The following is a 12,799-nucleotide window of genomic DNA, read 5'->3' as shown; positions in this document are numbered from 1 at the left end:
AACGCTCTCACACACACTACTGAAACGCTCTCACACACACTACTGAAATGCTCTCACACACACTACTGAAACGCTCTCACACACACTACTGAAACGCTCTCACACACACTACTGAAACGCTCTCACACACACTACTGAAACGCTCTCACACACACTACTGAAATGCTCTCACACACACACTACTGAAACGCTCTCACACACACTACTGAAATGCTCTCACACACACACTACTGAAACGCTCTCACACACACTACTGAAACGCTCTCACACACACTACTGAAACGCTCTCACACACACACTACTGAAACGCTCTCACACACTACTGAAATGCTCTCACACACACTACTGAAACGCTCTCACACACACACTACTGAAACGCTCTCACACACACTACTGAAACGCTCTCACACACACTACTGAAATTTTAGCTCTCACACACTACTGAAACGCTCTCACACACACTACTGAAATGCTCTCACACACACTACTGAAATGCTCTCACACACACACTACTGAAACGCTCTCACACACACTACTGAAATTTTAGCTCTCACACACACTACTGAAACGCTCTCACACACACACTACTGAAACGCTCTCACACACACACTACTGAAATTTTAGCTCTCACACACACTACTGAAACGCTCTCACACACACTACTGAAAAACCAAAGCATTTCAGTTAAACAGGAAGGCGTTTCAGTTGAACAGGAAGGCATTTCAGTTGAACAGGAAGGCATTTCAGCTGAACAGGAAGGCATTTCAGTTGAACAGGAAGGCATTTCAGTTAAACAGGAAGGCATTTCAGTTGAACAGGAAGTTAATTCTTGACAAGGAAACTGAAGGAAAAAGTGGTAGATTTCAAACAAACCACTACACAGATGTCTACTCAGCAACCTGCTAGTTAGGGGTGGGTTTTTAGAATCGATTAAAATCGATTCTAGCTTGGATAACGTGAAATCGATTCATTAAAATCCTGAATCGATTTTTATAATATAAATTTATTTTGCCCGAAATGCCAGAATCTCAGGTGAAACCTCACAAAATTTCAACAACCACCAAACAGCTAAGACAGTAAATGAGAGCAGGTACACGGATTCTGCACAAAGACGTAAACACACAGCGCGGACCCGCGGATCAGAATCAGTGAGATGTCGCCTTTCTCACCTGACTGCACGGAAACGGTCGGGGCTGAAAGCCGACAGCTAGCTGATTCTGATCTGTCGAGGGTCCGGCTTTGTTTTCACGCCGTTTTTGCGCCGATTCTAAAGCTGTTAGTTTTATCTCTCTCCAAACAATATTGACCGAACCAGCAGCAAAAGAAGATCCAAACTGAGCTTCACATAAACATCGTCATGAATTCCCTCTGACGTTTACTGTTTTGCTTCCACCACAATAAAATCACACTTCATGTACAGCTCTCTCTCTCTCTTTCTCTCTTTCTCTGTACTTCAAGAACAGTTTCCCGTCTAAAAATCTGTTTTCTGCATTATTCGCTTGCTTGTTATGCACAAGTCTACCGTTGTTTACAGCGCTGTCGGCCGCTGTTTTTTTTTTTTTTTCATTTTACATACTTCCGAAAAGAAAACCTAATTTCTGCCGTTCAATACTGAACAAATTTAAACTTTTTAAAATTGTGCAAAATGCAAAACGCTTAGCCATGTCTCTAATAAAACCGCTGGAACGTCAGAGGTAACGTTCATATGTTGATTAATGGTTTTGTTTCGTTTTTGATGTACTGCAGAATATTTTTTATAAAATCCCAGGCCAGGAAAAATCACCTTCATGTTTTTCTGTGTTTTATCTTCAGCTACTTTTACACAAAGGCATCTGCTGTGACACTTATACCTTTGATAAAGTCTTGCGTGTGTCAGCTTCCTTTTTTTTAGATACAAAAATATGTAAATGTACTGATCTGAATTATAATATTTCTGACTGTCAAAATCAAATCGAATTGAATTGAATCGAATCGTGGAATGAATCGATTCTGGACCTTAGTGAGACAGCTGCATTACTTAACAATATATTAGCCTCAGCATAAGTCAAAATTTTGAATAGCAGGAGACGGGCATTATCCTGGTTATTTTTCTGGCATATGTGCTTTTTGTCTTTTTTAGGAAAGAAAAAAATATCTTAAAATCATCAATAAAACCAGGGAGAGAAGGCTTAGCGTTCCTCCATTTAGCACAATGGATATGATATTTACTCAAAAGTATGATGATGTTAATAATGTCTGAGACACCCAATGCTAGATGATCCATATAAAAAAATTATGATGTAATTCAAATAGTGGCACATCATTAATATTTAGGGAAATCCAATTTTTTAAGTTGCACCAAATACATTGTGTGATAGGGCATAAAAAAAAAAAAAAGATGTTCTAGGGTTTCATTTTCATCAGTACAAAAAGAACACTGATCCACCTCAAAGCCAAATCTCTTTTTTTAGAAATTCTGCCACAGGATTAATTTTGTTTAAAGTGTGTTTCTTTAACTTTAGGTAGAATAGGCTATTTCATAAATTTTTAGTATGCTTTATCCAGCGTATATGAAATAACTAAATTATAACCATGCAATGTAACCATTCTGTTGTAACTATGAAATATTTTGTCTTTGAAGAAACTACTAACAAATTTCTTATTGCATTTTTATCAAACAGCTGACATTGCCCTAGCAATAAATTTGGGAGCACTGATGAGAAATTATTGTATATCATAAAATTTTTAATCAAATGAAGCAGAGGCAGTGGGACCAGTTCACAAAATTTGTTATATTCTCTTTGAGAACAGTTTAGACAATATTTTTCTGAAAAGTCTGTGTAACTTAGAATGACACCATTATCATCCAACAAATCTGTTATGAATATAATCTTTTTGTTCAAACCAGTCACTCTCGAAAATTGATTTTTGATTAAGTGTTATTACCCTATTATTCCATAAGGTTGAATTATGGGGAGAGGTTGTGGGTAAATCTCATTTTCCCAAAAATGCAAAGTCTGTTTTGGAAAGTTTGATATCTTTATGGGGATTTTATTTACCGCAAAATCACATTTCAAAATAAAGTCTAATCCTGTATACTATTTTATTAAACAAGGATCAGCCGTCCCCAACCCCCAGGTCCTGGACCAGTACCGGTCTGTGAGTCGTTTGGTACCGGGTCGCAAGAGTTGAGGCTTGAGTTTGAAATTTATGGTTTTCATGGTATTTATCGTTTTTTTATTTTTATATCGTTTACGTGGCGCAAAAAAGGTTGGGGACTGCTATACTAGCAGGTTGCTGAGTAGACATCCTTGTAGTGTTTTGAAATATGCCACTTTTTCCATCAGTTTCCTTGTCAGGAAACAACTTCCTGTTCAGTGGAAATGCCTCTGGTTTCAGTGGAGTGTGTGAGAGCTAAAATTTCAGTAGTGTGTGTGAGAGCGTTTCAGTAGTGTGTGTGAGAGCGTTTCAGTAGTGTGTGTGAGAGCTAAAATTTCAGTAGTGTGTGTGAGAGCGTTTCAGTAGTGTGTGTGAGAGCGTTTCAGTAGTGTGTGTGAGAGCTAAAATTTCAGTAGTGTGTGTGAGAGCTAAAATTTCAGTAGTGTGTGTGAGAGCGTTTCAGTAGTGTGTGTGAGAGCGTTTCAGTAGTGTGTGTGAGAGCGTTTCAGTTGTGTGTGTGAGAGCGTTTCAGTAGTGTGTGTGAGAGCGTTTCAGTAGTGTGTGTGAGAGCTAAAATTTCAGTAGTGTGTGTGAGAGCGTTTCAGTAGTGTGTGTGAGAGCTAAAATTTCAGTAGTGTGTGTGAGAGCGTTTCAGTAGTGTGTGTGAGAGCTAAAATTTCAGTAGTGTGTGTGAGAGCGTTTCAGTAGTGTGTGTGAGAGCGTTTCAGTAGTGTGTGTGAGAGCTAAAATTTCAGTAGTGTGTGTGAGAGCGTTTCAGTAGTGTGTGTGAGAGCGTTTCAGTAGTGTGTGTGAGAGCGTTTCAGTTGTGTGTGTGAGAGCGTTTCAGTAGTGTGTGTGAGAGCGTTTCAGTAGTGTGTGTGAGAGCTAAAATTTCAGTAGTGTGTGTGAGAGCATTTCAGTTGTGTGTGTGAGAGCGTTTCAGTAGTGTGTGTGAGAGCGTTTCAGTAGTGTGTGTGAGAGCGTTTCAGTAGTGTGTGTGAGAGCTAAAATTTCAGTAGTGTGTGTGAGAGCGTTTCAGTAGTGTGTGTGAGAGCGTTTCAGTTGTGTGTGTGAGAGCGTTTCAGTAGTGTGTGTGAGAGCGTTTCAGTAGTGTGTGTGAGAGCGTTTCAGTAGTGTGTGTGAGAGCGTTTCAGTAGTGTGTGTGAGAGCTAAAATTTCAGTAGTGTGTGTGAGAGCATTTCAGTTGTGTGTGTGAGAGCGTTTCAGTAGTGTGTGTGAGAGCGTTTCAGTAGTGTGTGTGAGAGCGTTTCAGTAGTGTGTGTGAGAGCTAAAATTTCAGTAGTGTGTGTGAGAGCGTTTCAGTAGTGTGTGTGAGAGCGTTTCAGTTGTGTGTGTGAGAGCGTTTCAGTAGTGTGTGTGAGAGCGTTTCAGTAGTGTGTGTGAGAGCGTTTCAGTAGTGTGTGTGAGAGCGTTTCAGTTGTGTGTGTGAGAGCGTTTCAGTAATAATGTCCCTTACGGCACCTCATACCACTGTCCCATTTGTCATTTTTCTTTTGCTTATAGTGGAGCTCAAGGAAATATAGACAATGGATGAGCGGCACTGTGCTAAACAACCTATTAAACAAAAGGAAAAAGATTCAGGAAGGCATGGTGCTGGCAGACTACAACTTCTTCCACTGCTGCTCAGTGTCAACAAGGAACAGATGGCTTAGATCTCCTGTAAAATATCAAATAATTTCCACTATCTTCTGCTAGTTGTTAAAAATGACTCCTGACTTCCATTAAGCAATAAAGTTAAAATCTGTTTTTCTTCTGAACTCAGTGACTCTGTCCTTCACTTTGCTTCAACTCATTCAGAGGGTTTGACACATTTTATACCACGGCAGAGGTTAAAGGCCCAGTGATTTATGTTTTAATTTAGTTTAGTTCTAATGATACAGTGCTTTTATTGTAGTGGATTTTTTAAAAATTGAGAACATTTGACAGAGAGATTAAAAAAAATTGAGAAAGTTTAGCAGGATAGACCCAGACATACTGAATTTTACTCCAGAAAACACAATGTCACCCCGTCATGTCTTTAGAGATCCCTTACTGCTAAACAGTGACATCTTTTAAACTTCATAGCTCTAGTTAGTATCAGAGTTCAGCTGCTTTGGCTTTGGTCAGGACTTTGAGGTCAGTTGGCATCTTTCCATCAATTCAATTCAATTCAATTCAATTTTATTTATATAGCGCCAAATCACAGCAAACGTCGCCTCAAGGCGCTTCATAGATACAGAGAAAAACCCAACAATCATATGACCCCCTATGAGCAAGCACTTTGGCGACAGTGGGAAGGAAAAACTCCCTTTTAACAGGAAGAAACCTCCGGCAGAACCAGGCTCAGGGAGGGGCGGCCACCTGCTGCGACCGGTTGGGGTGAGAGAAGGAAGACAGGATAAAAGACATGCTGTGGAAGAGAGACAGAGGTTAATAACAGATATGATTCAATGCAGAGAGGTCTATTAATACATAGTGAGTGAGAAAGGTGACTGGAAAGGAAAAACTCAATGCATCATGGGAATCCCCTGGCAGCCTACGTCTATTGCAGCATAACTAAGGGAGGATTCAGGGTCACCTGGTCCAGCCCTAACTATATGCTTTAGCAAAAAGGAAAGTTTTAAGCCTAATCTTAAAAGTAGAGATAGTTTCTGTCTCCCGAATCCAAACTGGAAGCTGGTTCCACAGAAGAGGGGCCTGAAAACTGAAGGCTCTGCCTCCCATTCTACTTTTAAATACTCTAGGAACAACAAGGAAGTAATTCCCAACCTGGAAGTAATAAATGCATGAACTAGTTTTTCAGCGTCACTCTGAGACAGGATATTTCTAATTTTAGAGATGTTGCGCAAATGGAAGAAAGCAGTCTTACATATTTGTTTAATATGTGCGTTGAAGGACATGTCCTGGTCAAAAGTGACTCCAAGGTTCCTCACAGCGTTACTGGAGGCCAAGGTAATGCCATCCAGAGTATGAATCTGGTTAGATACCATATTTCTAAGATTTTCAGGGCCGAGTACAATAACCTCAGTTTTATCTGAATTAAGAAGCAGAAAGTTAGCGGCCATCCAGGTCTTTATGTCTTTAAGACATTCCTGCAGTTTAACTAATTGGTGTGTGTTATCTGGCTTCATGGACAGATAGAGCTGGGTGTCATCTGCATAGCAGTGAAAAATGTATGCTATGTCTTCTAATGATGCTGCCTAAGGGAAGCATGTATAATGTAAACAGAATTGGTCCTAGCACTGAACCCTGTGGAACTCCATAATTCCACAGGCTCACTAAAATAGGAGCAATAAATATTTGTTGGGAAGCTTTTCTTGTTGGCTTATCTCTTCCCTTCTCTCTCTCTCACACACAGTGTCAGTAGAGGAAAGAAATTGTGAGAGTGTGACCATGAAAGTTTGCATACTATGCCCTAGAAAGCATGTTTCATAGCTGTTGTTTGTTCTCACATTTCTGCTTTTTTTCTACTGTCTGAAACATGTATGTGTGAAAATTATGAAAAAAAAAAAAAAAGAAATCGTGAAGGGGTAATACTATTTTACAGCACTGTACTTCCTGTTTTTTTTTTGGGGGGGGGGGGGGGGGGGGTTGATGGGGGGGAGGGGTTATAAAAAGTCTCTGTTTGTTTATACAGATTTTTCTTGCTTCTTTGTGGACATCTGCGTAGTGCTCATAAGATTCCCCTGTGCCTGATCATTTTCACCTCTGTTTAAACAGTATTGCTTCTCTCCTTATCAGTTCTCCATTTGCTCTTTACTTGTTCCTCTTTTGCTCTCTGTTTTTTAGAATCCTGCTGTGGTTTTGAAGCCCTTTGGACTTTGTCTACCTCAGCTATTAAAGGTTCATCTTTTGCAATTTAACGTCCCTCTGCATCCTGCATTTGCAGACCCTCACGAACCTTTACAGAGGAGTAATACTCCCATTTTGAGGCTAAAAAACACACAATGTCCAGCATTGTTGCATCTTGAACAATATTTAAAACTTAACAGTGGTTAGTGCTATTGTGTGTGTTACAAGGTACCATTAGTTCATCATCATCATCATCATCGTTAGTTTGCGCAAGGGCAGAGAAAGGACCTGATAACTTCACTACCTTTTTTAGCCCTCAAAATTGAACGTAAGATATCTTCATGGACACATACAGGCTAAAAAATGTTGGAAAAAATAAGGCAGTTTAAAAAGTACCCAGTTGCACCCCAAACCTATGTGCTTATAGGCTTCATAACTCATATTATGAAGCTCAGATTTCACTTGGCTACATTAAATATACTCAAGTTAGCATAAATAAAAGATTGATGGTCCTGGTTCTACATCACTAACTGCCCTAAATAGCCATTTGCTGACAATAAGACAGCATCCTGACCTACTGATGGTTTAGAAGAGGCTTTTCACAACCACATGCAGCCTGATTTACACACCAGCTGCACTATGTCTTTGCAAAAAAAAAAAGAAGGATCAAGAGTCTAAACTGCAAAACTGCAACCAATAACAAGGCTGGCTCTAATCGCCTACATTCAAGAATGGGTATACATAACATGTAGACTAATGGTTACTGAATAGTTAGCTTTATGCAACAGCGAGAGCTCTGCAGGCAGTCTCCACTCACTGAGTTAATCACTGGATTAATTGAGTAATATAGTGGTACGGTCTACGTAGTGGTGGGGTGAGCCGGCATGTGTGTGCGCCTGTGTGTGCGCCCGTGTGTGCGTGAGGGAATCTTTGCTTCCTCAGGAGATGGCGTGAATGGGGTCTTTTGTGTGCACACGTCACAGTGCTTACACCCACTCGGCTAAGCAGGCGGCCTCGAAACCTTGCAGAAACTTTAACAAGGACATTGTGGCGAAACAATGCACCGAACGGAAACAACCGGGGTCAGGGTTAGCAAATATAATCCTTGAGCCGTTTGCTGTGTGGGTCAATCGACTCTGAAATGGGGCACATCAAGGCTAGAGGATCACACTCTGTTTGTGTATGTGTGTGTCTGTTCCTGTCTAGCTATCTTTGTGAGGACCGAAATCTGCATTCTACTATACTCGTGAGAACCAACAGTCACTTGTGAGGACACACACACCGGTGCTCACAAATTTGAAGGCCTTTTTGAGGCTCAAAATGTGGTTTTAGTGTCAGGGTTACAATTAGGTTATGGTTAGGTTTAGGGTAAGGGTTAGGGCTAGGCATTCATTTTTAATGGTAAAGGGGCTAGGGAAACCATCATGTCAATGAAGGTCCTCACTAAGATGGCTGAACGGGGTTGTGTGTGTGTGTGTGTGTGTGTGTGTGTGTGTGTGTGTAAAAAGAAATAGGATATGAGGTTCGTCCGTATGTTTGTGTTTGGTTTGAGGGCCCAGATTTAAAATAATGACACAATCAAAACCAATGAAGTGTGATTTCAACAACAGTGAAAGCACAAAACACAATTGCTTGGATTATGCGGATCAGACTGCAGCTTTACTCTGCTTCTGTGGTGACACAAACTACTGGCATGCATGCCAATCAACAACTTATTTCTTTCTCCGATATGAGCTTAGAGGGTGTTCACAGTTAAGCAGAAAAATCACAGTAAATTTAAATAAAAATCCTTGTTTCCCCTCCATACCCAGCTTCAGATGTGTTTTATAACAGCACAATGAAATAGACTAGTGTCTTGGCTTGCAGGAAGGAGTGTGTGTGTGTGTGTGTGTGTGTGTGTGTGTGTGTGTGTGTGTGTGTGTGTGTGTGTGTGTGTGCGTGTATGTGTGTGTGTGTGTGTGTCTGTGGGTTTGCTGATCACATCGGACCATCCCCTGCAAGACAACAGCGTCTCTGTCTCTAGGTACAGGAGCACTCTAAAGGACCTGCATCATTTGATAACTGCCACCACAGGCAAGTTCCCGTCAGCTGTGTAAATAGAAACTAAAAGCAGCCAGCAGGTTGGGATTGTACGTGTTAGAGCAAGGATTGTGGTGAGGTTGACACACTTTCCGCTCTGGGCCTTTGAGTACAACAAATGTTCTTTTAAAATGTGCTCCACTTGTCTGCTTTTCGTAATTGGGTAAATGTGAATACCAAAGGAGAGATGGAAAAGGGACATTTATAAAAGTTTCCACGTCAAAAAAAATTAAGACTGTAATAAGCTGACCTATATTAGCTCATGAAGAAATGTTACAAAATTATTTTAAGGGGCATGAATCATTCCTTATTAAGGCTTAAGAGTGAGGCCAAAGACATGTAACATGTTGTGTAATTTCAATGACTATCAGTTCAGTGGGCTCAGCAGTGAGCCACAGATGTTCCAGCTGCAACATTCAACACAAACCAGTTACCGTCAGTTACACTTCCGGTTTCAAATTCTAAAGTAAAACACTTTACAACATGGAAGGTAATGCCCACATTTCATTTAAGAAGAAAAATAAAATAAAAAAACAATAAAAACAATAATAATGGGCATTATTTATCTTTACCTGCAACGAAACAAGTCAGGAAGCTAATAGCAAAACTGCTATTTAAAATACTTAGTACATAAAATCCCCCCAGTCACTGGCTCTTTTATTTGGCAGGCCTCTAAGTTAGCTCCCAAATATTTAGAACATGTGACATTCAACATCATTTAATAAACCCCTTAGACCCCTTTTGTTTTTAGACGCATAAAGTTTCTTACTTCCAGAGTAGTCTTCATTTTTTAGTGTAGCTTGACGGTGCCACAGCATCCTGTGTGCTCGTCACAAAACGACGAGGAAACTTACCGGTAAATGTTTCTGTTAGTTTATCGCTGGCACGTCTTCAGTGTGTCTGTGCTCAGGCTCTGTCTGTGACGGCTCCGTTCATATGTTCATCCATCGGCTCTCACTCTGCCTGCTGATGCTGTGCGCTGCCCGGTCCGGAAGTGACACGCGCGCTGTGTTGTTGTACGAGGACGACTTGGATGGCGGGTTGGGAGGGAGAGGGTGGGCATTCTTTGAGTTATGATTGGACTCGCGGAGGTGGCGCGTGCTAGGGGCCGGCCGACATGGAAGGAAGGCTCGACATGACCGCATGGGTTACTGACGGTCACAAAAGAGCAAGATGTCACGAGCACGACACCCGCACACAAACCAGTGCGCGAACCCCGAATTCACCTTTATAGACAAATTTAAGATGGGATGCTTGTCGCCATGACAACGCGCGGTGTCGAGCTCCTCGGTGGTGGGAGATTCCTGCCTGGGTGTTTGTTTAATGTATATAATCATTAGCTCATGCAAAATAGTGTTCGTATAAACGTAGTTATTTTATGTGTAAAACCACACAGACAGCGGTTTAAAATCAACCTCTGGGTAACACTTCAGAATAAGTACACACTGTTAAACAGAAGATTTTACCCTGGCATCATCAGAACAATTTGAAGTTTTTTAATGTTTCAGTTAAAGTGTGCTTTAAATCTCTGCATCTTCTTTTTTTTTTACCACAACAATGAAAGTCTTATTGAGCCTATTAATGACAAACCTCCCTCTGTTTGAGAGCACTATAACATCATGACATCAACAACACCACTGGACTTAAAACCTGTTTTCATTCTATCCTGTACTGTCGTCAATAGATAAGTTAGAAAAAGATAGACTATTCCAGAAAATAATATTTTTTAAAGCTATTACTATTATTAAAGAGTCTAAACTTGCCTATGATATAACACACAATGCTAATCTGACATTTCATTGTACTGCATACTACAATATTTCACCATATATGGTGAAGTTCAAGTGTTTTTAACAACCTGTTTTTTATTTTTGTAGAATTCATCAACATCTGTGGAGGGATGTATTTGAATATCTCCAGTGACACTTTTCCTAACCTGGAAGCTGAGAGAGGGCTTAATCCTGACCAAGCGACAGATCTCAGTGCTTGGCATAGATGTTACATCCTCCGTGCAACAATTCCACTAAGAGAGCAACGATCATTCTCTACGATCAGACACAAACCTGTCTCTTTCTGCTGCTGTGGTTGAAGCATAGCAAGATAACAGGGAACAGATAAAATAATAAATACTTAAACTTCAGGTATGAATCCGAAAACTGAAAATCAACTCTATTACCTATTTGCTTTTTGTCCAGGTGTATGGAATGGCAGTGCGATTGTTATGCCTTTACTGAATAATGCTATTTTAATCACGTAAAGTAAAATTGACTGACTTTATGTGATTAGGAGAGTGAAAAAAGAGACTGAAACAACATTCTATATGTTTCTCATCATATCTACTTTGCAACAAGTTATTCTTTACTTACTTTGAACAATGTTCGTCCAAAAATCGAATCAGGTTTGATGACTAAAGAGTCGACACTTAAACGCTTTAGAGTGGACATTTCTATATGGAAAACTGTAATCTTTCATTCTGAATCATTCTTAGACTTGAAAATAGGTCATCCAACTTAGATTGCTTTTGAAAGTATCATTGCAATGTGTACTCTGTTGATTTGATTAGAAACAGACTGAATATGTTTGCAAGCAGCAAATATATGATCATGTGTTTGGTTCATTTCTCTCCGGGTACTCCACAGCTTCCTCCCAGGTCCAAAGACATGCAATTAGTGAGGTTAGGTTCATTGGTCCTGCACCTGTCCAGGGTATACCCTGCACCTGTCCAGGGTATACCCTGCACCTGTCCAGGGTATACCCTGCACCTGTCCAGGGTATACCCTGCACCTGTCCAGGGTATACCCTGCACCTGTCCAGGGTATACCCTGCCTGCTACCTGTGGTACTCAAAAAAAATGAAACGTTGACTTTAATTAAAATTATTTTGTCAACAGGTTCCACGAAATTGCATTGTGTTAGTTTAAAGCAAAAATCTTTAGTTCATCTAATTTTAAAAAACTACTTAAGATTAACAAGAGATATTTAAGACTACCTAAATCAAGTTATGTTGTATGAACATAGATGATATATTTACAGGTTAGATAGTTTAGATTAGTTACTTCAACACATTTCTTATTTGTGGCAGTAAAATGTTAAATTTAAGTTAGATTAATTCAAATATTATATTTTCAGCCACCTTGTGCTTTACTAATTAGTTTTACATAAATCTATTTTGTCAACAGGTTCCACACAAATGAATTAAGTACATCCAACTTATTTTTTTAAATTTCTTTTATTGCCAACACATTCAGTGAGCATTTGTGTAAAACCGGTCCGAAACAAAACACGACAGCTCATTAGGGTTAGTAACTAACAGTATGTAGACAGATGCAACATCACGACTTTAAATTAAATGTCTGTATCTGCCAGAAATAGAAGAAAAAAAACAAAACATTGAAGACCACATAACATGTTGATAAGATGACACTTGAGTTATGCACATGTGATGCTAGTAAGGTCTGTGGAGTGTTTTTTCTTTTAGTGTCTAAAATGGATAGCAAAGTTGCTATTTGCAATGATTGCTTAGGGTCAGTCCAGTAACACAACGCCAATGAAGTGCTTTCCTTTAACAATGCAAAGTGAAGTGTCCACCTCAACAGCCACAATTTAAAAAATTAATGTGATAATAATAATAATAATAATAATAATAATAATAAATAGTCCACTGATATTAGCAATCAAAGAAAATTATATCACCATCCCAAATAAAACTTTAATAAAACATGCCAACATTATGGTCTAACAATAAAACAGCTTGTCAGCGGTCAGTTTTTTTTTTGCAACAGCACAGCAGT

At 39.7% G+C, this 12,799-nt stretch overlaps 1 protein-coding gene across 2 annotated transcripts in view; it reads right to left on the bottom strand.

The window, feature by feature from the left end:
- acsl3a (acyl-CoA synthetase long chain family member 3a) overlaps positions 1-10,033 on the bottom strand; it is a 46,125-nt gene extending 36,092 nt beyond the window's left edge. Inside the window, exon 1 of one of the 2 annotated variants that reach the window (XM_084950607.1) lies at positions 9,864-10,033. The gene's annotated coding sequence lies outside the window, so the exon portion shown is untranslated. The remainder of the gene's footprint in view (positions 1-9,863) is intronic. The other variant, XM_084950606.1, reaches the window with a different exon arrangement.
- Between the last annotated feature and the right edge of the window lie 2,766 nt (positions 10,034-12,799).

The sequence above is a fragment of the Perissodus microlepis genome, chromosome 14 (genome assembly GCF_051167445.1).
Source record: "Perissodus microlepis isolate ML-2025 ecotype Zambia chromosome 14, ASM5116744v1, whole genome shotgun sequence".
Lineage (NCBI taxonomy): Eukaryota > Metazoa > Chordata > Actinopteri > Cichliformes > Cichlidae > Perissodus > Perissodus microlepis.
This window is presented reverse-complemented; position numbering and strand designations above follow the sequence as displayed.